We start from the raw sequence: 26,550 nt of genomic DNA, 5'->3' as shown, positions 1-26,550 counted from the left end.
CTTCTTTTGTCCTTCTTCTTCGTAGGTTGAGGGAATCTGTCTTCTTGGTTCAGGGCTGCTCCCTAAATATTGTATTTAGGGCGCATTTTAGGGGTCTCGAGGTCAGTAGCCAATGGGCTACTGACCTTAGGGTGACTACACCCTTGGTGTGCTCACCCCACATGGGGGAGTGGGCACAATCCCTAATCCTGATTGGAGAGTACCGACCATGGAAGATGGCGGGCCCTGAAGAGAGAGCTTCACATTGCCTCTCCCACCTGAGGGTTGGGGTTGGCAGGGATGGGCTCACCTTCTGGGCTGTGCTAATTTTTCCTGCCTGTCTTCCTGCCGAAAAGGAGGGGAGACAGGAAGGGGGGCCTGCTCCTGATAGCAGGAGAGGCTGGGGGTCATGTTACAAAGGCGGCAGGTCCTCTAAGGGTGGCACAATAAGTGCTGCATCTGAAACCATGTAGCCTTTTCAAGCTTCAGTTTTCTGGAATGTCACACAGAGGAACTTTAAGCTCCAGAACAGCTTCTCAGTTTGACTGCATAACATTATAATGGGGCCCACCACGATTTTCAGTTCAACTGTATTCACTCACAGGTTGGATAAAGAGTGTATCTAGCTGCTGGTCAACCATGTGGAAGATGCTGACATGTGTTATATTATTTGAATTTTCCAGAGGATAACGTTGAACACCGTTTTCCAAGGCCACGGTCTCACCACTTTCACGTGTATCACACCTATGCCGCTGGGTCTTGCATAGATCTTCAGATCCCCTCCCAGGAAGGTATGCTGCCCAAGGGCATAGCAGAGTCAGATGTTCTGATTCAAGATCCAGCTCAAAAGCAGGGATACGCTGCTGCTACTTCAGAGGGCTCTGACTGGGCAGGAAGGAGAGTCTGTGATGGACCCCCATTGGCTACACTGGATCCTGGCTAACTCTGCTGCTTTGTATGGATTATTGTAATACCCTTTGTTTGGACTCCTGAACTGGTTTATTACCAAACTCTCCCACATTTAGCTGCAAGAAGGAGGCAAGATCACACTAATTCGGGTTATCAAAGTGTTTGTACACAAGTGTTGTGGGTTAATTCCACAAGTTGCCTTTAATGTGCATATTTGCACTCTGCACTTTATGATGTACAGCAATTCACAAGGATGCACTGAACCAAAAATAAATACTGATATCAAGAAGGAATTTAATTGGTCTAATTCTTCGGAGGCTACAATGTTGCCAGCTGCTCAGTGAATTAAATTAAAAGCAGTTATTTTGATGCATAAAGTCATCTAATTCCCAGACCTTTAGCATATAAATAATTTTCTTTTACCAGCACCAGAACTAAGGAAAGCTTTAAATGCTGTGCTGGCGATACGTAGAGGGACGAGGGCCTCTCACTGCAGTGGAAGCCAATCAATGGACAGTCTCCAACTTGAGTTGAGATGTGACATTCCATAAGAAACCTAAAAATAATGATTACCCTGAAATGCATCATCCCGTTGTACGGTTTTAAGGCTCTATGAACAAGTAAACAGAAACAAGTCCACTATAGAAAACGCATTGCTGTTGGAAGTGCCAGAGCTCCTGAAATGGAGGGAAGAGTAGTTGGCACATGTTTGAAATCCATCTCGGAACAATAATAACAAGAAGATTATAGGCGACTTTACAAAAATATTAAAGCTGGGTGGTACGTGTTTATTTTTAGAAAAACCCAGCACGTGACATAAATTCGTAAAATGTCAAATTGTAATAGGAGTAATTAATAAGGAACTATGTGAACCAGATCCTGGCACCGTTTGATACCCTGACAGCGAAGACAGAAAAATAGTGTAGTTGAATATATCAAACGTGGTGAATAAATGCAGCAGCATCACAAGTGATGTAGAATCTCCGGCTTAATTATTTTGTTGAAGTCTCATCTGATGACTAGAGTGAGCTCCTTGATACAAACAAAGGCTCGCTTGCCAGTTTATAAGCAGTTTATAAGCATGTCAGCTTTTCCACCAACTGAGCTCACATCATCAAGTGTAAATATCGTTGCCCTCTGCTCACTGTGTTAATAGCAATGAAGGCCCCCTGCTGAGAGTGTTAATTGCTGTTAATTTTCTGCTCCAGGAGTCTGAGCTACCAACAAATGTCTTCAAAGAATGGTGTGGGCTGTTGGCAAGCATCATGTGGGCAATAAAGCTGTTACTAAGTGTCCCCTTATGTCACCAAAAACAGACACACATGAATGGCCACTGTACCAGCCTCTTGTCTGTGACCCAAGCACTAAATTAACTTAAAATGCAGCAAACAACATGTAATGCAAGCATTACAAGCATCCTAACTGGCTGATCCATGCTCACCGTCCATCAGAGGTAAGGGGACTAGTAGAATTTAGTTAATTGTTTCTTTCAAATTCTGGATAAAGTGTTTATTGGCAGTACCATGCTAGATGGCCTGACAAACCTGGAGAAATGTGGGATTAACTGTATGCATTCTCTGCTTAAGTCCCCTATAGTTAGAAAAATAAAGGGAACAGTAGATAAGGCTAGCAATAGAAGCATTCATTTCTATTGATCATTTTTCAAATATATTGAGATCAATGTATTAACTTATTTAACAGGGGCAAACCTAGTGTAACAGGTGCTTTGCCAGCTCTGTGACTTTGAATCGTGAATCACAATTCTCTCAGTGCATTCTTCTGGAGATGCAAGCAAATGGAATTGCACCCCTGCTGGTGAGTAGCAAGGTGATGCACCCACAGTTTGTAACCACGGGTCTAGTAGAAAAGCATTCAATAGGTATGGAAGAAATATCTGTTTGCTGAGAGTCCTGTACGCATACCCAGAAACATGAGATTTCTGTGTATCGTACCCAGGGCATACCTCTTACCCAAGATGATTAATACATACTTCCACCGCACAGACGTGGTATGTCCTAGATGTGCTGAACCAGGGGCTGGGCTCGTACACATGCTGTGGAGCTGCCACAGACTGCATACATACTGGCGCACAATTAGTGAGTTATTGCACGAATGCACAGGCCGCGACACACCCTTTGAATGGACAGTTTACTTTCTGCACCACTTTCGTAGAACCCTGGCTATGAAGGTGACGTCTTGATTGCTTGACCTAGGAATAATAGTCACCAAGCGGCTGCTAACCAAGAGGTGGAGGGTGCAGGAATCGCCGCACACGCGAGCGTGGAGACACTCGCTCTACGCGTGAGCGAGGGCGGAAGGAATTGCCATCCGGAGGGAAGAAATGCTGGGATTGCGGAGGGAACCAATGGCAGCCCAGTGGGAGGTACAGTTTCAGGCATTACAGCAGACTGAGGAGGTAGACCCCAGGGGATAGCCTGAGGGAAGGGAAGGCGAACCTGTGGCAGGCGCAGTGGGACCTGACTGTGGGCAACTGTAATGGTCCATGTACACACATATGCTAATAGATACTGCAGGTGGACACAGCTAACACCAAGGAACGGGGGCAACTGTCAGGTTGATGAAAGGTGATGAGTCGATGGGGAAACGAAGGGTGGATGGGAGATAGGGATGTTTATGTTTGCGCCGGTCAAAGTTGTGGTTGTTGGTTCTGATTGTTTATAAAACTCTACATCTGTTCAGAAGCCCGAACTGATTGATCTGAAAGGACTTTATATAGTGGACTAGTGGAACCATGCTACTATTGAACTATAACCTCCATCGTTTGTGAAATGGATGGAGCTTTAGGGTCACGCTCGCTTCTCAACTACAGCCGCCTTATGGGTACTTGAACTGCTTTAAATTCATGTAACAGTAATATGTCACAAATGTTAGTAGGTGACCCAATGTATAGTTGGCTTTGGAAAAACAACATGTTGCCTTTCATGAATATGTAAACTTTAAAATCAATAAAAACAGATACAAAAAAAAGAAGCATCTCTTTGCTGTATAGAAGTAGCCGTCAGAGCAAGCTGTCTTTGGCATGAAATGACATATGGGTTCCTTGAAGTATTGCCTGCCAACTCCTAAATCATTCCATTCCCAGCCCTTTAAATGAAAAAAGGTCTCAAAGATGGGTGACGTGTGCCACAAAGGCAAGGTTCAAAAGCCCACAGTGGCATGGCGAATTCCATACATGGCCTAAGGCTACCTTAGGAGGAGCAGAGCAATAACACCTATACTAGTCTATTCAACCTAAACAATTCAACCCAAACAAGTAGAAACAAGAAGTCGTCTGACACAGGATCCAGAAGACCATGGTGTGAAGATACTCAACCCTCTGGCAGTGCTTTGAGGCCCCGGTAACGTCAAGATACACACTATACAAATCTATGTAAAACCAGACAGGCCAACTCACACGGGTCCACCATGTGATATACAATATCGGCTCCCTTTACACAGTCACCCAGTGAGGAAGTGATATCACACAGTGGCAGGAAAAACAAGCTGAAAACCACTGCAAACAGTGAATTTTCAGCTAGTTTTCAGAGACTTTGAACTAAAGAAATCCATTAAGGGGTGTAAAAACACCCCAGGACATCAGCAACAGCCTCAGCAAGCTTCTTTTGTATTTTTTCTTCTCAGTATGAGACCCTACATCCCTCCAAGGCCCCACTCCCTTCTCACACAGTGTGATTTTTTTATTTAGTTGGCAGGTCTGTAACACAAAGAACATCTGCCAACAGTGGCTTCTGCTTGACTTCTTCACAAGGGTCATTTGCAGGTGCATCTATCATCACGCAATATACAAGTTTCTGAATTTCCAGGGCATGGTATGCTTTGGCTATAGTCCCTACAACAGAATTCAGAATTGACTGTATTTCTCCTCCCCACCAAGGGTCGAACTGTCACCCAAAAGTAGTCTTGGCAAAAATGTTCAAACCAGTCCCAATACTTTCCTGTCTCTCTATCTGATGTCTTTTTCTTTCCAATTTCGCTAGCCTGATCTCTCTCTCTTACACACATCTTGCCTACTGTGCCTGCAGGCATAAGCCTCAGGAGCCTGGAGACAGAGGCAGGGACCCTTAACCTTCAAAAACTGGCCCAGTAGGTTCAGTGCCCCAGGAAAATGCCTGATGAAATAAATGGTGTCTGCTGTGAGGGAGCTCGTGAATGGAAGCTGATTTGCTTGATGGCCATCCAGCCGCAACACCCAACAGGAACCGCAGGGAACTAGACCAGCGAGACATCACACTTCACTCTGAGGCTAGGGTGGCAATGGTGTAAACAGGAGGCTGATGGGTGAGTGAGAAGATTTGGTGATGGTTGATGGCTCAAGGGAGAGTGACTTGGGATTCACAGTGCTTATTCACAAGTCTGTGATCTTGACATCTGGTACAAGAGGGTGTAGCCAAGCCCTATGAAAAATGTATATTGCGATTTCTAGTCTGTCTGGCAAACCTTATGCCACCTTAAGAAATCAGAGGAAAGGGGCCTTCTCACGTTAGCCTTGAGGTTGAGAGGTGGCAATGATCTAAGGCTTGCCAATCTGACCACAGGAAGATCCCTTCTTTTTTTAAATACTGACAGACTTGAAGACCACTTCGCTAAGCATTCGGAAAGTAGTATTGTCAGTGCAAACCATCTTAGAGGAACTTTGACCTAATGTTCGCCACACTGAAAACACGGTGATGGGGTTGGAACAAAGAAGGTCAAAACAAAAGAGACCAGCAGATGACCACAGTAAAGATCTGAAACAACAAGAAAAATGGAAATACTGTCCAGTTTTCATGATGATCCATCTGCAATGAAAGACTGAGATGCTTGAGAATGTAGCTTGCTCAATGAAAAGGAGGTCCTTGGATTCCTTCCAGTAGCCAAAACAGAGAATATTAGAACGTTGATACAAACCTTCCTACTGATAAAAGTTGTGAGCCTTTGATGTACTGTTGTACTAGGCATAAGGTTTCCTAAGTGCCGACCACAGGTCCTCGAATTAGTTCCCCTGTCACGGGCTTTACATTGATTAAATTGGGGACACTGATTCGAGACTATCACCCTTGTGGGAGCCCAAAATTGAGACTAAACTTTCAGAGGTTCCAATATGTTGGTTTTCCCAGAAATCAGCTACACTGCCTGAGAAAGAAAAAGGGACATGCAAGACACCAACATGGAGATGTTGATAAAAGGAATGAGGCATCATTAAGATTGCCCACAAAACCTGAAGTCTCAATCAATCATCAATCAAAATATCTTTATTTCGATTGTTGGAAGCAATCATAAAAGTACAGAATAAAAAACATTATTTACAATATTTAAAAACAGATAATTACAGTACAAGAATTCATCAATTTCAAGGGATTCAAGATCCAATAATGGAATTTAAATATAAAGTGCATTTTAAATGTCCATGCTTTTTCTAATGCACATCACATTTTTTAAATACAAAGTTGTTGTTGCTACACCTAAATGATTATCAAGGGATTGAATATTAAGGATTGCCACTCGGCACTGACGATATCCTAATTCTCTTAAAAATGGCAATAAGAAATTTTTCCTCATTGCGTCATAAAATTTGCAGAATAGGAAAACATGGATGGTGCTCTGAGGTGAAACATTATCGCAGGGACAAAGAGGTAGATCATGCATCCAATTGTTAGTCGTAGGAAAACTAACCAGTCTAGGGAAAATACCAAATCTAAAACGTGAGAGTAAAAAACGCTCATATTTATTAGACACATGTATTAGATAGGGCTGAATTTTAAAAGTCGTTAAAACCATTTGATGCTGTAGGACAGAAGGTTTTAGGACCTCTGCTGCAATTCTATGAGAATCCAAAAGAGCCAGACCCTCGCTTTTCAACTCTTTCCGTGAGATAGCTGAAATATTGGTGGGGTTCAAGAAGTAGTCTTCTCTCCCCATATCCTTTAAAAAATTACGAACATCATTTACCCAAGGTATCTTTATGGCTCCCTCTAATTTTAAAATGCCGGACAAAACATTTCAATTTAAGTGCGTTGCTTCTTGTGTCCAGAGTCTGTGCCATAATAGCACAGGCTCTAGTTTAATTAGGTCAGTTATATAAGGAAGACCCAGTTCTGCGTGGCAATTATAATTAGAGGAGCTTTTGGGAAGTGCCAAGATATATTTTAAAAATGAATTTTCAGCCATCTGGATGGGTGCAGGATTTGCAAAACCCCAAACCCCACTACCATAGGAAGCGCCAGCCACACACTTAGCTTTGTAGATTTTAATTAATTCTACAGGTGGTCTGGTCCCTAGTTTATTTGAAAAGATTTTAAGAGCAGCAGTCGACCGTAGCAACTCAAGTTTTTTCATAGACACAGCTTGGGTCCACATCTCATTTTGGGCAAAAAGTATCCCAAGATAAGAAAAGTGCTTAGCAAATTCAAGCTTCTGTCCTGCAATAAAAATGGGCCTCTTAGGTTTGCTATGCCTGCCACAATACATAGTGAAGGTCTTTGGTGTGTTGACTTTCAGGCCCAGCTCCTTCATAAAGCGGGAAAAACTATCAACCACTCGCTGTAGGCCCACTTGAGTACGTGACATAAGTACAGCATCGTCAGCGTACAAAAGTGCTGGTATTGGGCGGCCACCTACGTATGGGGGATCCAAGCTATCTTTGCACAGAACTTCTTCCAATCCATTTATGTACAGGTTAAAAAGGAAAGGGGCCAGGACACAGCCCTGCCTGACCCCACTCCTGATTGGAATTTTATCAGTGCGTTCTCCCTTTAGGCCAAAGCGAACGCGGGCTGAGGCGTTGCTATAAAAACGTTTAAGATAATAAATAATATTAAGTTCAACCCCGAGTTGTTCCAGTATTAACCACAGCTTAGAATGGATCACACAATCGAAAACGGCCGAGAGATCAACGAAGGCCAAAAACAGGTTGCCCTGTTTTGCCCTTGTGTATTTCCCAACCAACATTAGGAGATTCAATCCCTGTTCTACGGTCCCCAAGCCGGAACGAAAGCCATACTGAAAATCAGACAGAACAGAGTTTTCCTCTGCCCAATCCAACAGCCGGTCCAAAATTATTCTACCAGCTATTTTTGTAAAGGAGTCTAGAAGGGAAATAGGCCTGTAACAGGCAGGATCATGCCTGTTCCCCTTCTTGTAGATTGGTACTATTACAGACTCCACCCAGGTGGGCAGGAAATCAATGACACAGCTGGCATTAAGCACCTGGACCAGGAGGGGCGCCCAGAGAAAAGAAGTGGTCTTGAATATATCCATCGGGACTCCGTCTGGGCCAGGTGCCTTGCCGCTCTTACTTTTACCCAGAGCTCTTTCAACCTCCTCGAGAGTAAAGTACAAATTCCTATCAGGGGGGTGATCAAGAGTAGGAATCATACACCCCGCTTGTTCCTCGCCGTCATAGACTCTCGTGAAGTGTCTGACCCAGTCCGAGTCGAGGATTGCTATTTCTATTGTTGGTACAACCTCTTCCTTAAGAAAAGGAGTTATCACCAATTTCCAAAAACTCATGCTATCATTCCTTATAGACGGTACAAAAGGGGGTGGTGATGGACGGAGCATCTGAATCAATCAAACACTCACACCCAGTCAAAAGATCTGGGTTTAATCCATCACCGTTCTTTAGCCCACTCTGCCACCCCAGTTCAGACATGGCTATATGCAAATCAGTCTGACCCTGTGCCTCATGGGAACAGTCCAGCCCGAACTGCCAAGCCATGTCTTCCCTGGACCGAAAACAAGCTTCCGAGGACCGGTTTCTGGCATTCCAGCCGTCTTCAGCCCGGCTTGCTTGAATCCAGTGGCAAAGTGAGCAAGGGACTCACGTCTGAGCATACCCTGCCATACTTATGGCGGCCGAAAGCGGTACAAAAGGGGGTGGTGATGGACGGAGCATCTGAATCAAACACTCACACCCAGTCAAAAGATCTGGGTTTAATCCATCACCGTTCTTTAGCCCACTCTGCCACCCAGTTCAGACATGGCTATAAGCAAATCAGTCTGACCCTGTGCCTCATGGGAACAGTCCAGCCCGAACTGCCAAGCCATGTCTTCCCTGGACCGGAAACAAGCTGCCGAGGACCGGTTTCTGGCATTCCAGCCGTCTTCAGCCCGGCTTGCTTGAATCCAGTGGCAAAGTGAACAAGGGACTCACGTCTGAGCATACCCTGCCACACTTATGGCGGCCAAAGCGGTACAAAAAGTAGTTCGGTAACATCGGTAGGTGCCCCAAATGGTATCTCGTTTGTTAACATAGTGAGGGGTGCCCCAGGCGAAGCCACAAAAGAGGGGCTAGTATAGAATCCTGGGAATTTGTTGTTAGGACTGAATTATTTATATTGGGTAAAGGCAGGAGAGTACCAGGCGGGATTGAGATGCGTCTCTCTGTACTTTCAATAGCAGAGGCGACCACCCCAAGCGTCTTCTGCAACATTCGATCTATAGCAACTGCCCTTTGTTTCCCATTAGAAGTCAATTGAGTGGGAGTATTCTTCCCCATATTTCAACAATGGGCAAGAGTATATTTGGATCCTTCACAATATAGAAACCCTAATTAACATATAAAAATGATTGCTTCATGAAATACATATCAAATAGATACAATACTCCGATAACTATTAAAAGTCTTACTATATTGTCTGTTGATCATGGATCAGGACACAGGGCCTGTTGACGAGACCGAAAGGGGGGGGCCCAGCCCAGCCTCGGCCGGCCACAGACGGCCCACCCTTTGCGCGGGCTTAGCCCGGCGCTCCCGCAACGCGGGAAGTAACCAGGGGATTTATGCGCCTCCTGGTGCCTCTGGGTATTGTAGTTCCAGCTCACCCCCTCTCAGCGGCCTTAGTGCAGATGGGGAGCTTACGGCGGCGGAGGGTGAGTGTGCGGACAGGCAGAAGCAGCGCTAGGATAGCGCTAGCAATGCTGGTGGAAGGAGTAGGCCAATGTTCAATAGCCCCCGGGTGGTCGCGCTGGACTGGTGAGTGCCCCGCTCTGCCGCAAGTAACCCGGGGATTTATGTGCCTCCTGGCGCGAAACGCTCTGTGCGGCTTCTGGGCCGCGGGTGCCTCTGGGTATTGTAGTTCCAGCTCACCCCCTCTCAGCGGCCGTAGTGCAGATGGGCAGCTTACGGCGGCGGAGGGTGAGCGTGCAGACAGGCAGAAGCAGCGCTAGGATAGCGCTAGCAATGCTGGTGGAAGGTGTAGGCCAATGTTCAATAGCCCCCGGGTGGTCGCGCTGGTCTGGTGAGTGCCCCGCTCTGCCGCAAGTAACCCGGGGATTTATGCGCCTCCTGGCGCGAAACGCTCTGTGCAGCTTCCGGGCTGCGGGTGCCTCTGGGTATTGTAGTTCCAGCTCACCCCCTCTCAGCGGCCGTAGTGCAGATGGGGAGCTTACGGCGGCGGAGGGTGAGCGTGCAGACAGGCAGAAGCAGCGCTAGGATAGCGCTAGCAATGCTGGTGGAAGGTGTAGGCCAATGTTCAATAGCCCCCGGGTGGTCGCGCTGGTCTGGTGAGTGCCCCGCTCTGCCGCAAGTAACCCGGGGATTTATGCGCCTCCTGGCACGAAACGCTCTGTGCGGCTTCCCGGCCGCGGGTGCCTCTGGGTATTGTAGTTCCAGCTCACCCCCTCTCAGCGGCCGTAGTGCAGATGGGCAGCTTACGGCGGCGGAGGGTGAGCGTGCAGACAGGCAGAAGCAGCGCTAGGATAGCGCTAGCAATGCTGGTGAAGGTGCAGGCCAATGTTCAATAGCCCCCGGGTGGTCGCGCTGGTCCGGTGAGTGCCCACTAATACACAGCTTGAATTTAAATTGTTGGAAGCTGAAAGGCACAAAGCAGAGAGGAAGATTTTACCATGGTACTTGTTCCTGGGTTTGGGACTGCGACTAGCCACAAATATTTCTAGCCTGTTCCAGCACAAGGGATGGTGTTGCCTTGAGCTATTTAACAGATAATTTTGTTTCCATGTTTATTATCATTCTACCCTGCTCTCTCCTCTTGTTATGGGGAGAATAATTCTGTAATTATATCTTGTCATTCTATTGCTGAATAGTTAAGGATTTTATTAAAGGTCTGTATTTTGCGTAACATTCTGCAAGCATTGTCTGTATTTGAAATGGCCAATAAACATAATTGAAACCTAAATAGAAAAAATCGAATTAGTTCCCCTGTCACGGGCTTTACATTGATTAAATTGGGGACACTGATTCGAGACTATCACCCTTGTGGGAGCCCAAAATTGAGACTAAACTTTCAGAGGTTCCAATATGTTGGTTTTCCCAGAAATCAGCTGCACTGCCTGAGAAAGAAAAAGGGACATGCAAGACACCAACATGGAGATGTTGATAAAAGGAATGAGGCATCATTAAGATTGCCCACAAAACCTGAAGTCTCAATCAATCATCAATCAAAATATCTTTATTTCGATTGTTGGAAGCAATCATAAAAGTACAGAATAAAAAACATTATTTACAATATTTAAAAACAGATAATTACAGTACAAGAATTCATCAATTTCTCTATTCCTTATAATGAACTGGGTGAAGTCAGGTTCTCCGGCGGACCCCTGCCCGACGAAGATTTTTAAACTGGGATGGTCTGGGATGGAGGACAAAGTCCTTGCCCTGCTGAACCGCTCTTTGGAGATGGGACTCATCCCCTCCAATTTTAAAGAAGCACAGGTGGTTCCCCTTCTAAAGAAATCTGGTGCCAATCCAAAAAACTTAAAGAATTTTAGGCCAATCTCCCAGCTACCTTTTCTCGCTAAAATCCTGGAGCAACATGTGTTGCACTCTCTCGCCCACTTCCTTGAAGGCAACCATCTTCTTGAGCCCAATCAAGCGGGTTTCAGAGCTCATCACAGCACGGAATTGGTGATGCTTTCCGTGCTGGATGACCTGAGACTCAAGGCTGACGAAAAAATTCCTTGTGCCCTGGTCCTTTTGGACTTATCCGCGGCGTTTGATACCGTTAATCATTGCCGACTTTTATCGCGAAATAGGGACCAAGGGATACGGGGCACGGTCCTGGACTGGCTGACTTCCTTTCTCAAAGATCGCTTGCAACGAGCTCAACTAGCGGACCTAGTGTCAAATCCAGCCAAGCTGACTTGTGGTGTGCCCCAGGGTTCAGCCCTCTCACCCCTGCTTTTTAACTTATATCTACAGCCTCTGATTGCAGCATTGAACAGGATGGACTGCAGGGTTTATAACTATGCCGACGATACGCAAATTCTGATCCAGATTGACCACTCACCTACAGCCCACTTGAGAATGCAAGACATTCTCAAGTTTACCATCAACTGGATGTCGGACAACTCTTCAAAAATAAACCCGGACAAAACGGAAGTCCTGGCAGTCACTACAGCTGCCAACCCATGGAGCGATCTTTTCTGGCCGGTTGAACTGGGGCCCTTTCCAGAACCAGAAGTAGCAGTAAAAAGCTTAGGCATCAGAATTGATGCCCTGCTATCCATGACACAGCAGGTATCGGCGGTGGTGGGCACCTGTGTCAGTCTGCTGTGTCAGCTGCGGAAACTATCTTCACTACTGTCTTTTTCCACCCTCAGGCAGATGGTCTCTGCCCTGATCCTGGCACGGCTGGACTACGGCAACTCCTTATATTACGGCCTCCCCAAAAACCTTCTGGCCAGGCTTCAGGTGGTGATGAATGACGCGGCCAGGCTCATTTTCAATAAACCTAGGCGAACACAGGCCACGCCCCTACTAAAGGACCTACATTGGCTACCAATCGCTCAAAGAGCAAAATTCAAGAGCCTTTGTATTGCACACAAGGCCGACTATGGCTCAGCCCCCAGCTATATCAAGGACCGGCTCATTAATTACATGCCAAGTAGGACCCTTCGGTCTGCTGAGGCGTGTAATCTGATTTGTCCTCGGTTCAATTTTACGTCCAAGGGTGGCAGAGCCTTTTTTAGCACTGTCCCCATGGCTTGGAACCTTCTCCCAGCTGAACTTAGGAAAGAAACCAATCTCCTACTTTTTAGGAAGAATCTGAAGACCGTGCTTTTCTTGGAGGCTTGGGGGCCCCCGTGATTGGGTGGTCTGGTGTCCTACTGATGTTGTGTGTCCACTGATAGCGCTTAGATACCTCGGGGTGATAAAGCGCTCTACAAGCTCATAATAACATAACATAACATAACATGGAGCATACTGGCAGTGCCTGAAGGGCTGTCCTGACAGGTCACTCTGTGAGCCCTTTTTTATGTTTGTAACCCTATTTTGTGGTCTGGTGGACTGGTTTTTACTATTGCTTTCCCTGATATCACCACAGACATTGCCTGCAGCCAGCACATATGCATGCAGTCTCCCATACCTTTCAAAACACCTATACAGCGATTTCTGTAAGTTCAAAACTACTTTATGGATTTTATGGTCTGACTTCGGAGTGCAACTGTAATGAGACAATTATGCGATAATCACCCGATAGGTGCTTTGGATCTGCCCACATGTTAGGAACCAGCAATACATGTTTGGATTGTGCTTGCACAAAATTAGTCCGCCCTCCACAGTTGTGATTTTTTTGTTTATTTATCCAGCTGCCTGAGCTTGAATTTTCACGGGCTCACACATGACATTGCAATGCTATTAAAGAGTTAATAGATAACTAGATATTTTGTGTTGTTTTTTTTATCTGGCAGAAGCAGATGGGAGGAGGGCAGTCATTAAACTACATGAATGTTTGGTCTGTCTTAACAGTGCAACTGTCAGCTGACCTCTTAACCTACACCAATATTATTTTTCAGTTCGTTACCTCCATACAAATACATATCCACTCCCATGCTATTTTCTTTCAATGCTTCAAATTACCATACACTTTTCCTTTAAAGTCAGACCTATTGGCATTGCCAGTGGTTGTTTAGCTATTGATTCACTTATAGCAGCCACTTTTAATTTTGTAAAATGTGTAGTAATTAGGAAGAGCTCATTTGGTGTTACCAAATGGGGTCTTCAAGAACAGCGTTGTCTGAAGTCCGGTTATAGGAACCTGCAGCGGCACTTAGTTGGCCATCACGCATGAAATGGCAACACTTCCCACAAAGAATAAAGCAAAGCCAACACCGTTCCAGCCATAAACCCCACGTGGTGTAGTGTGCTACTCATTTAGTAATAGCTTCAGTGCCCCACAAAGGGCAAGTAAGCTGTTTACAAATGCTACTACAAACAATTCAATACAATACCATAGTATTGTGTGAATATTTTCTAATGTTCTGCTCGTGGGCCCTGTAAATATCATTCAAACTTAGGGACCGATTTAGACTTCGGAAAAGAGCTGTATGTCTATCAGGGTGGTGTTGGACTTGGCCCTTTCTGCATGGTCACCCCCAGACTTTTTACCTTTAAACCTCATGTTTGCTGACTTCGTTTTCGCGGGATTTAGGACTCAGCACACATTACCACTGCCAACCAGTGCTAAAGTGCTTGTGATCTCTCCTTAAAACATGGTAGAATTGGCTTATACCCTAGTGGCATAATTAATGTATTTCTAAGTCCATAGTAAAGTGGCACTACCTGTGCCCAGGACGCGTTAATTAAATACTACTAGTGAGCTTACAGCACTGTTTGTGCCAACCGCTAAATAAGTGGCATAGCTGCAGCCTGTTTTGTGTGCTGTTTTAAATTCATGTATCAACCTTGCAAAATAAACCTTTTGTCAGGCCCAAACCTTCCTTTTATTTTACATGCAAGTCACCCCAAGGGTAGGCCCTGGACAGCCCAAAGGGCAGAGTGCAGTGTATTTAAGAAGTGGGTCTGACTCATGTCCTTTTTAGATTTTTATGTCCTGGTTGTGAAAAACTCTTACATTAATATTTCACTACGGCAAGGCCTACCTTTACCATGGTATACATTGGAGTTACCTTATTACATCTATTAAGTGATAAAATCCGAATGGAAGCAGGTAAACAGTCCACATTTGGTGCCTTTGGAATTGTAATGCAAAATACTCTCCCATGTGAAGTCGGATTTTCAAATACAATTCTGAAAATGCCACTTTTAGAAAGTTGCAAAAAGAACAATCGATGGCTAGAATGTTTAACAATGTCAAACATTCACCCCAATACAGAGATCTGGGCCTAAATCCATTGTTTGTTTGCTCTCCATGCCATTCCAGTTTGAACCCAGCCATATGCAAATCAGTCTTGACCCTGCTGCCAATGGGAACAGTCCAGCCCGAACTGCCAGACTGGGTCAAAACTATGGTGGCATGGGAGCAAATAAATAGTGGATTTAACCCAGATCTCTTGACTGGGGTTGAATGTTTGATTTGCCCTGCATTCCGTCTATCATCTGTGTGGCATTTTCCATCCCTAGCCATTTAGTGCCTGTCTCTGGGTCACATGACAAGGTGTAGCTGACTGCCTACTAGACAGCCATGCACAATAGGGAGCTGAGGTGTGCCTGGATGGGCCATCACAGGCAGGGGGTGGGAGGGCAGAGTTAAACAGGCCCTACTTACACTTGAATGGGCTATGCCCTGCCTCCAAACAAATGGCTGCATATCCCCTGTTGTTAGGTTGGAGCCTGGACAGGGAAGGTGAAATGCCTGGGGACTTCAAAGGGAAACCTCTAGAAGTTTCACCCACTTTAACCGCCTGCACTCTGTCACACCTTTGGAAGTGAATGTAGGCAAAAGTACACTTCAACATTTAAACACTAAAGGTATGCCCTCCTCTAAATAGAGTGGACGGACCCTGAGTTTGACTGAAATGGAGTACGTTGCTGTTGTTGCAATGGAGTACACTCTCAGCCAAACTCAATATCAGCCCTTTATTAGTGTAAATATTATTTTTGCCATAGGAACATGTGAATATTGTTCTCTTCTAGGATCCTATGAGTATTGATCTCCTTTGTGATTGGGTTAATATTGTTGTTGCCTAGGTTTTTATGACTATAATTTGCCCAAAAATACAGTGACTTTAGTTTGGAGTGTTAGAGGAATATTGTTTGTCCAATGATTAAGTGACTATTATTTTACACAGGGTCACTGCAAACATTGATGCACAATGGGAGCCTGTAATTGCTTTTTGTCCCAAGCATACTATCCCTATTGTTCTTCTCTAGTATCTTGTCAATTCTTTAGATTCCTAAAAGCATCAGAATGTTGGTCTTCTTTTGGAACCCAATTGCTGTCTTCTACCCTAAGATCCTCTGAATCTTGTTTGTTGCTAAAAACTTGTAAATATTGTTTGTGCCAACAATTCTGTGACTATTGTTCTACCACAGAAACCTGTGACTACTGCTTTAGATTAGGATCCTGTGTGTATTGTTCTATAATAGAGTCCTGCAGGTATTCCTCAAACCTAGGATCAAGTCCTGATTGATTGCCCCATGTATCGTGTGGGTATTGTTTTGCTACAGGTTTCTGTGGGTATTGTTGTAGATTTGGGTTGTGCGAACATTCCAGCACCTGGTGACGCACGTATTAAAGACCGTATGATACTATAAATTATGATATGCTGTAGGATCCTATGAATGTTGTTCTACCCTAAGAAAACATTGTTCCCAAAATATACCTTGAATATTGATTTTTTTTTTCCTGGTATGAGTATAGTTCTAGCTCAGTATCCTGTGACATTATTCAACCCTAGTATGATGTAAATACAGTTATATCCTAGACTCCTGCATTTGATGATTCTTTCTTAAGCACATGTGATGCCAAGTATATTACATTTTTTTCTACTCCTAGAGCCATGATAATCATTTGTACCCTAGTTTCCTGTGCTTACTGCACCACAATCTGATCCTGTGAATATTGTTCTTTTTTTCTGCAATCCTACCACTATAGTTCATGTCTATGATACAATGGCGATTGCATTACTCTAGAACAGTGTAACTACTACTCTTCTCTGGGAGGCTGTGAGCACAGTTTTTCTTTCTGACCCTGTTATAACTGGAAAGCCACAGGTTTTCATGAATACTGTATATTTCAATAATATTGTGACAATATAGGGACTATTGTCTACATTATAAAACTCCTGTGTTAATCAGTACTTATGGCCATTGTAAATATTGTCCCCTTTAGATAATTTCAATATTCCCACACCTCTCATACTGAATATTCCTCTTTATATTGACCCGGCAAACACTGTTGGACTCTAGGATTCCGTTATTATTGGCCTACTGTATGATCCTTTTTATAATGGTCTGGACTGGTCACACACTTTGGTACAAATACGCCAAGCCTGTTACTTCGGTTTATATAATCCCCTAGCTTATCATGGCCCTCTATTGCTAATTGCTGGTCATGTATTCAGCGACTTAGTACAACGCATTTTAATTACGGACTCACCTTGGTCTGCCATTTATGTTAGTACTTTAACGTTGGTGCACCCCCTGTTCCCTTTTTCAGATTCCCGTTTAACTTGTTGGGACCTCCGATTCCCCATTGACAACCTGGCTCTTTATTACTTTTTTTAGCCTTGAAAAAGAAAAGTCGCCTAAGATGAAACACATGTCAGCTGTTTTTCCTATATAAAGAACGCTAAAGCAAACGACAATGGATGAGAATCTTCCTCAATAAATCAGACCTTCTCCAATAGCAGACCATCATAAGACTTTTTGTAGTGCTTTGGATGTATCTTTACATCTGTTCTGGACTGGGTTGCTGTGGTTATTGTTTGTTCCAACAGTACAGTGACTATTGCTGTCCATTAGGACAAGTTGACTATTTGCTCTAGAAGTCTGTGGCCTTTGCTCTACATTAGAACCTTGTACAACTATAATATACTAGATTCTTATTGATGACAGTCACCTTGCTGGTATAGCGTATACTGTTCAACTAGTGAGTACTGTAACTACTTGTATAGCCTAGAACACAGTGACTTTTGTTCTGTCCAACGCCAGTGTATGTGAATATTACTATACGCAAGGATAACAAAAACATGTGTATAAACGCTAATTCACTGAACTCTGCTCTATCCATGAATTCTGTGAGCATTGTTCCATTTTTAAACGGTCCGAATATTGTTAAATAGGGGGACACTTTACAAAGCCTCTTACTTTCTTTTGAAAAACATAGGCAGTCTACAGACACTGCTTAATGCTTCTAATATCAGGCTTATAAGAATCCATAAACTGTGATACACACATTTTTGATAATCGATGCACAGAATGCAGTTCTCGTTATTAAAAAAAGTTCAATGTAAGACAAAATAAATGTTGGGTAAGTGTACGAAAATGTGATTTTATTCGCATTCCAGAAATAGTTAAATGTGTTTTTTTTTAGATTGCAAAGCACCAGCCTCATGACATCTCAGCTAAACAATGTGCCGCTGATTTCCCAGAGAGAGATGCTGGCTGTGTGTGCCAAGTCCTGTGCAGAGATGATTGAGCATCAAACACTACAGTAAGACACAGATGTTCCACCGCAGCTATTAGATGCCATTTAGCCACTTGAACCGTGCTTGGCGCTTTTACATTCATATGTAACAAAGAACCTCAATTAGCCCCTTTTGCTCTGCAAAATTTACAAAAACATTCTAAATAATATTGCCATATTTTCAAGCTAATGCCTCTCAGTTTGAAACCGAGGAACGTAATATTAGCAATACTTTGCTCAGTGAATTTGTCGCAGAGTACAGTGCCATCTCTACATTTAAAGAAATACAGATTTCAATAGTAATTTATACTTGCAAAGAACATGGCCACCATCCTTAGTTCTCCCAACGTACCTGTTGTTTCACAAATCATACAGTCCCAACCATAACACCAGATGAAATCAATAGGCACCATTTTGAACCACCAAGCAGTTCAAGAAGCAAGGCAGGTGAAATCAACTGAAATTGTTCCCTTGGTGGCTCATAAAATATATAACTCTAGCTGGATCCAACACAGAAACATTTGCAATTGGTCAAATGAACTTTCTTTGGCTATGGAAATTTGACCATGTCTCGGAAGCACAGGAGAGGCTACACCTGCAACCAGTTGAGTAAAGAGCACACTTTAAGGCCCTTTGCTTAGCCTACAATATATAATAAGGACCCGAAAGATCTGAATTCAAGACTATCCTTGCTACCTTGTACTCCTAGTAGTAGTCTGAACTCTTTGCACTGGCTTCCCCTTAATGTGCCTAGAATAAAAAGATCTCTTCTAGGCTGCTGATCTTTCGCCATCTTGCACCCAAGCTCTGGACTAATCTCCCACTGGAAACTGAAACTATCTAGCTTTCAGACGAGCACTGAAATAATTGTTTTCTGCCGATTGTCTTCTTTTAAGCTGTCTGACCCTCTCTCAGTTTTTCCAGCACCATGAAACCTGTTTGTGAGCTTTAGAACAAAAATAACAATAATAAGAAGAAAGTGATGGATTGAAAAGATTAAACCGACCATAATCACTAAGAATTGCTTGAGTAGCATTCCATTCCACCATTTTTTGCTTGTCTTAAACATTACAGAAGGTTGGTTGCCAACGATATGCTAACCTGTCTTGGTTACTGGCCAAAAGGGGCAGTCCAGCCAAACATTTGGCCATGTCTCCTTTGACACACACCACCTCAGAATCATGTAGTCTTACCAGTTCTCAATGTGCTTAATTTGAATAAGTGGTTTAAAATGAAAGAAATCAGCACTCATTTTTGTGGACCAGGCCTTGATTTTCTCCATCATATTATCACCCAGGTGAAGATAGACAAACATAGAAAAGGAAGACAGAAGGAGGAAGATAAAGATTGAAAGAGAGAAAAAAGGGATGAATCTGGAATGAAAAAGAATCAGCAGAAGAGATAAAGAGACACAAAGAGTAGGGAGATAGAAGAAAGACTATGCGGTGGAACTTAATATTTGAGAAACCTGATGTTCATCAGCACCAGCGGGGAGCTACAAAGACAAAATTTGACCTCATGCACTTTAAAAAAAAAATTAACTGCCTGTATCTACTGGCTACCGAAGTCAGATGAAATCCTTTCCACTAGCACCCAGCGGCCCCATGCATTCTCTAGTCTCTCCCAAGAAGACGCCTTCCCTAAAACCAATTCTACACCATACAGTGCTTACATTTGTAAAACAAATAAGTACTAACCATAAACCATGACCTTAAAACTCCTATACATGTGACAGTTCAAACTATTCTAGATTTCCAAAGTTATTAATGTGGGTTGGGTGGCAGGTATTAGTCATGTTTATGTACATTGAATTAATAAACAACTGTTGCTGTGCTTATCTCTAAATTAAACAAATAGTGCCACCATGTGGCAGACTGGCATGAATGCCGTTTTGAAAATTAAGGGCCAGTGCCGAGCAACGGAAACCACAGGCTCAAATTAAGCACTGATTAGTCCTACATGGGCCCGATCCATCCTCATAAAAGTCTTTAATTCTTGTACCACAAAAAAAATGTTTTGCCGTAGTCACACTGTCTTCGATGTTCACGTCACATAATTCACCAAAAAGGGAACAGAGACAACAATCAGCATCTTCAAACGATTAAAAAAGTGCCAAAGTACGAAAGTAATAGCAGGATGTGTTGTGTGGGCGTCCTGCGCTGCTAATGTTCCCCCATTCTGGTAAGAACGCATGAAATCTCCGTACATCTCCCACAGCTGCACACTTAAGCCTCACACAGCCGCCAAAATACAAGCACTTTAAGATATCACGTAACAGCCTTTGGTTTAATGGTACAAGCACATATTTCATTACAGAAATCGTTCCAATGCATCTGCGTAGTCTACAAATACGTAAACTCTGTGGGACTCTTGAAAGGGGTAAGAAAGAGCTAATTAAATACGAATTCAATTCAGCACTTGAAGTATCCGGTATTACATAGACCATTGCATCTTAGCGGACAGGTAACACATTTACACACTTTATTTTACTAGTGGGGAAAAGACATGAAAGCGTCTACGGCGCGCGAGCGATGCACAGCTTGAAAACACTCATTTAGAAGGGCTGAGCTCTTCTTACCGCCACGGGGCTGCTGCGGTCTTCTTTAATTTCTGACTTGAACAGGGCAGCAAAGCAGGATTGCTGGTTGTCGACCCCTCCGCTGCCTCCCTTCATTCGCTGTCTTTAATGTATTCCATACCCCGTGCGCGCGCGGTGGGAATGCGGTGGGATGGCCCTTCATATGAACTCGGCTCAAGAAATGCCTGACGCGCTCCCCATACCATTTGAGAGGAATTTCCAAGCCTTCGCTGTATTAAAAACTTGCCTTTTGTGTCCGTCCCATAACTCCCTGCCCTCTGCAGGCTGACTGCCGGCCTCTTAAAGACATCTCACTTTTTGAACACATCCCAGATACTGTATCCCTGGGATCAAGGCGCAACCCTCGTTGTGTCTTCAACCCCTTGAGAAAAGAATAAACGTTGCAGCAATTCATAGGTGTCCTTAAAGACTGTAAATATAATGCATATCTACTTTAAAAACAAAGTTTGAGCTTTTGAGATAATTTCAGCCATTCTATACAGTAAGGTTCTTGCTTTAAAATATTTAAACAGCTCTTTCAGAGATATAACAGTTCCAGGGCACTCAACAAAAGCAAACATGAGAAACTATAGTGTGTGTACAACAAGACATACCCAAATGTTCGTGCTAATAGTGATTAGCTGGGAAATAGGATGCTTCTAGGGGCGAACACGTGCTTTGCAAGTACACCTTATGCTATTTTATGTGATGTTATATTATAAAGTTCTCTAAAGCAGAGTATCCGCAAAAAGCTTCTTGGCACTGTAGGGAAGACTGTTTGACACTGTGCTGATAGCTGAGATGTTATGTGCTAAATAGATGGGTTTTTAGCATCTGAACTGAAGCGAGGTAAGCTGGATATGCAAATTCAGAGGAAGAGAATTTCAAGCTCTGGAAGTGGCAATCGAAAAGGATCCGTCTCCAAAAGTAACGGTAGGTGACTTGGAAAGAGTCAGAAGAAAATGTTGCTAAGAGAGGAGAGACCTAGAGGGCTTGTACCATACAAACTTATTGTGGACATGAAGATTCAGAGATGTCATCCTCAGTAATGTCATAAAGGATGTCATAGAACATGTCATGAGTGATGTAAATGTATGAGATAATTAACAGTGCATAGCAGGGGCCCACGTTATAGTGAGATCTGCTAACTCTATCTGGTGAATGTCTGTGTTTTTTTAAGTTCAAACGTTTGTTACTGACATATTCACTTAACTACAACTTTACTTTAATCTTTGTTTTTTGTCAGTTAATCACTACGACCCTTGACCCTGCTTCCAGGCAGGCCGCTCCCCACGCCGCGTAGCTCCACTTAACTGCACCCATGCTATCCCCCAGCTTCTGTCGAGTTCAAAGCCCGCCTGGTAGGACTTGGTCTGCCTGTAATTTCTCTCAGTTGTGTTTTTCTTAACCACTGTTGTTCCGTTGTTTTTTTTTTGTTAATTGTGCCTCCTGCCCTGTACTGTTGTCTTGTAAATTGTGCTCCCTACTTGTATTTTGCCCTTTTCCCGAGCCCCCTCGCTGGTCCCACTTCCCGCCGCTGCGTCCCCTGCGTCCCTGCACCCCCCCCGCTCCCATTCATCCTTCTTCCGCCACCCATCCCTCCCACCTCCCCCTCTTATGGCGGCCGCTATGTGGGCACGCGCAGCGGGCACGCCACTGGCGCGCAGAAGGCGCGCCTAAGGCAAGCCCGACTGCGTCCGTCCACGCCCATCTGCGCCTGGACCGCGCACAGTCCCAGAACCCCTGGCCCCCGTGGATGCAATAACTCCCGAATTACGACGTCAGCACCCTCCACACACTCAACACCGGCAGAGGACACCCCTGCTACCGGGCTCCCCCGAAGCGCACCCTAGGACCCTTCACCCTGCCAGAGCTGCAGCTTCACCAGCACCCGGCTAGCCAAACCGCCAACCAAGGAACCAAACTACCTCAACTGCATCCTCATCAACACCCGCTCCGCCCGCAAACACGCCGTCGAACTCTGGGACCCCGGACGTCGCCTTCCTGACAGAGACCTGGTCGAACCCCTCCGCACCCGACATTGCCATAGCCATCCCAGACGGCAACAAGATCACCCGCAGGGACCGCACCAACGGAGTGGGAGGAGGAATCGCCATCGTCCACAGGAACACTCTCAGAGTTTCAACCAACGCCGACGACACCCTCAGCACCGCTGAACAAATGCACTTCCAGATCCACACCGACCCCAACACCACCCTCAGAGGAACCTTTGTCTAAAGACCCCCGGACCCTGACCACAGTTCAGCGACTCCTTCGCCGACTTCATCAGCACACACGTCCTCGCCTCCACAGACTACATTCTCCTAGGAGACCTGAACTTCCACCTCGGGAACAACAACAACGCCAACTCCACCACCCTGATCGCCAACCTCGGACTCAGACAGCTCGTGACAACACCCACCCATGCCGCAGGCCACACGCTCGACCCCATCTTCACCATAAGCCCCCACGTCTCCTTCAACCACACCACCGAACTCCACTGGACAGACCAATACTGCATCCACTTCACCTTCAGAAAGCCCACCACGCACCACCGCATTTATCAGAGGCCTCGATGCTGCTGGAGCAAAGTCACCGAAGACCAGCTAACCGCCACCCTCACCCAGAACCCGCTCTCCGACCCCGACACCGCTGCCCGCAACCTCAGACAATGGATACACGACTGCACAGACACCCTCGCCCCGCTGAAGACACCCTTCAACAGCCGCACCAGCAAGAAAGCCACCTGGTTCACCAAAGATCTCCAGGCCTCCAAACGAACATACCGAAAATTGGAGAAGAACTGGCTCTGCGAACAATCACCGGACAGCTACACAGCCCACAAGAACCCCACCGGCAGACACCATCAACTCATCAGAGCCACCAAGGGGGCCTCCTTCAAAGACCGCCTAGATAACAATGCACACAACAGCAAAGAGCTCTTCAACATCGTGAAGGAATTCTCCAACCCCAGCTCCAACACCAACGACGTCCCGCCCTTGCAAAACCTGTGCGGTTCACTGGCCACCTTCTTCCACTGCAAGATCGCCGACATCTACGAAAGCTTCAGCGTCACTACCACCCCGAAAACGTCCACCCCCACGACCACCAGCAGCACCAACCACCTGCTATCCTGGGCCAGCATCAATGACGAGGACACCAGCAAGATCATGAACACCATCCACTCCGGATCACCATTAGACCCATGCCCTCACCACATCTTCAAAAAGCCAGCACAGCCATCGCACCTCATCTCCGGAGAGTAATCAACATCTCCTTCGAGACAGCAACCTTCCTGGAGAGCTTGAAGCACGCCAAGATCAACGCCCTACTCAAGAAACCCAAGACGGACCCCAAAGACCTCAAGAACTTCCGACCCATCTCCCTTCTTCCGTTCCCAGCGAAGGTCACTGAAAAAATCTTCAACAAACAACTAACCCGCTACCTCGAGGAGAACAACATCTTGGACCCATCCCAGTCCAGTTTCCGCAGCAACCACAGCACCGAGATCGCCCTCATCGCCGCCACCGATGACATCAGGACCCTGCTCGACAACAGAGAAACAGCGGCCTTCATCCTCCTGGACCGGTCAGCCGCCTTCGACACGGTCTGCCACAGCACACTAAGAACACGCCTACACGATGCCAGAATCCAAGGGAAGGCCCTGGACTGGACCACATTGTTCCTCTCCGGCAGAACACATAGCGTCCGCCTCTCCCCCTTCCGCTCCAAAGCCACCGAGACCATCTGCGGCGTACCCCAGGGCTCTTCCCTCAGCCTGATGCTGTTCAACATCTACATGGCACCCCTCGCCCGCGTCGCCCGACAGCATGACCTCAAAATCATCTCCTATGCCGACGACACCCAGCTGATCATCTTCCTCACTAACGACCCTCACACCGCCAAAACCAACCTCCACGAAGGAATGAAGGACGTCCCGAATGGATGAAGAACAGCCGACTGAAGCTGAACTCAGACAAGACGGCGGTTCTCATCCTCGGCCCCACCCCCTGAGCCTGGGAAGACTCCTTGTGGCCGACTACACTAGGAACAGCACCGACACCCACCGACCACGCGAGCAACCTGGGGGTCATCCTCGACTCCACCCTCTCCATGACTAAGCAGGTCAAAGCTGTCTCCTCATCCTGCTTCAACACCCTCCGAATGCTCCGCAGGATCTTCAAGTGGATTCCCACCGAAACGAGAAAAACAGTCACCCAGGCCCTCGTCACCAGCAGGCTAGACTACGAAAACACCCTCTATGCAGGAACATCGGCCAAACTCATGAGACGGCTGCAACGCATTCTGAACGCCTCAGCACACCTGATCCTCGACATCCCCCGCCGCAACCACATCACCCCCAACCTGAGAGACCTGCACTGGCTCCCCGTCAACAAGAGGGTCACCTTCAAGCTCCTCCCCCACACACACAAAGCTCTCCACAAAACCGGCTCAGCATACCTCAACAGACGACTCAGCTTCTACACCACCACCTGCCAGCTCCGCTCCGCAGACCTCGCCCTCGGCACAGTTACCCGCATCCGAAGAATGACCACTGGCGGCAGATCCTTCGCCCACCTCGCCGCCAAGACCTGGAACACCCTCGCCACCAACCTACGGCAGACTCAAGACCTCCTGGCCTTCAGAAGACTCCTCAAGACCTGGCTCTTCGATCAGTAGCTGCACCCGTTCCCCCCCCCCAGCGCTTTGAGACCCCCACGGGTATGTAGTGTGCTCTATAAATATCTTGATTGATTGAAGGTCTTTTTATGTAAACAAAAACAGATCTTTTTATTACACCTAACTATAACGTTACTTTAACATTTGTTTTTTCAGCGAATTTTCAATCATTTTAATGTAAAGTAACATTATATTACTATACGAAAAGCTAACCTCCCGCCACACACAACCTTGGCCGTGCAGGGTGGGGGGTTGGCAACAAGGCATTCCACCCCGCAGACAGCCAACCCCAAACTCCACACAGCCTTTGGCCCTATTCCCTGCAGGCAGCCACCCAGAGGCAGTCAACCCCATGCCGCGGACCACCCATTGCGGGGAATGGCTCAGAGTAAGTCTTGCAGCCAGCCTGTTTCCAACTCACCGCAAGCAGCCAACACTATGCTGCGCACAGCCTTTGGCTGATGGCAGCGGGGAGTTGGCCCCAGGGTTTGGCCTGCCAAAGACCCTTTTGCAAAACACCCAGCAGGTGGCCAACCACACACTGCGCACAGCCTTCGGCGTGCAAAATGTAGGGTTAGCTTTCGGGACCTGGGGCCAAAGATGAGGGGCCATGCAGCCTCCACCCCAACCCTTAATTGGCCTCGGGGGCCCTATCCCCTCGGGCCACTTCCAATAAAATGGTGAGGGGGCATGAAGCCCTCCTCCCTGATGCTTATTAGGTCCTGGGGACCCGATCTTCAGGGCAGAGTAATTCATGTCTGGAGAGGGGTGCACGACCCACTCCCTGAGGCTAACTAGGCCCTGGTGACCTCATCCCCTGGGGCTAAAATGCAAATAAAATGGCAGGGGGGCATGCAGTGCCCCTCCCTGAGCCTTTTTGGGCCAGAGGAACCCCCAACACCCTGGGCCAAATCAAAAAAAAAAAGGGGAAGGGGCATATGGCTCCCCTCCCCGAGCATTATTAGACTCCAGGGACCCTATTATCCTGGGGCAAAGTAATTAATAAAGGGAAGGGCATGCAGCCCCTCCTCCCTGAGCCTAAAAAGGCCCTGGGGACCCCATCCCCCTGGGCTG

The 26,550-nt window shown here is 46.0% G+C and overlaps 1 protein-coding gene across 1 annotated transcript in view; it reads right to left on the bottom strand.

Moving 5' to 3' along the window:
• KANK4 (KN motif and ankyrin repeat domains 4) overlaps positions 1-20,981 on the bottom strand; it is an 827,707-nt gene extending 806,726 nt beyond the window's left edge. The window contains exon 1 of the mRNA XM_078669568.1: positions 20,797-20,981. The gene's annotated coding sequence lies outside the window, so the exon portion shown is untranslated. The remainder of the gene's footprint in view (positions 1-20,796) is intronic.
• Between the last annotated feature and the right edge of the window lie 5,569 nt (positions 20,982-26,550).

The sequence above is a fragment of the Lissotriton helveticus genome, chromosome 1_2 (genome assembly GCF_964261635.1).
Source record: "Lissotriton helveticus chromosome 1_2, aLisHel1.1, whole genome shotgun sequence".
Classification (NCBI taxonomy): Eukaryota; Metazoa; Chordata; class Amphibia; order Caudata; family Salamandridae; genus Lissotriton; species Lissotriton helveticus.
Note: the sequence above shows the minus strand (reverse complement) of the source record. Positions and strands in the feature narration are given on the sequence as shown.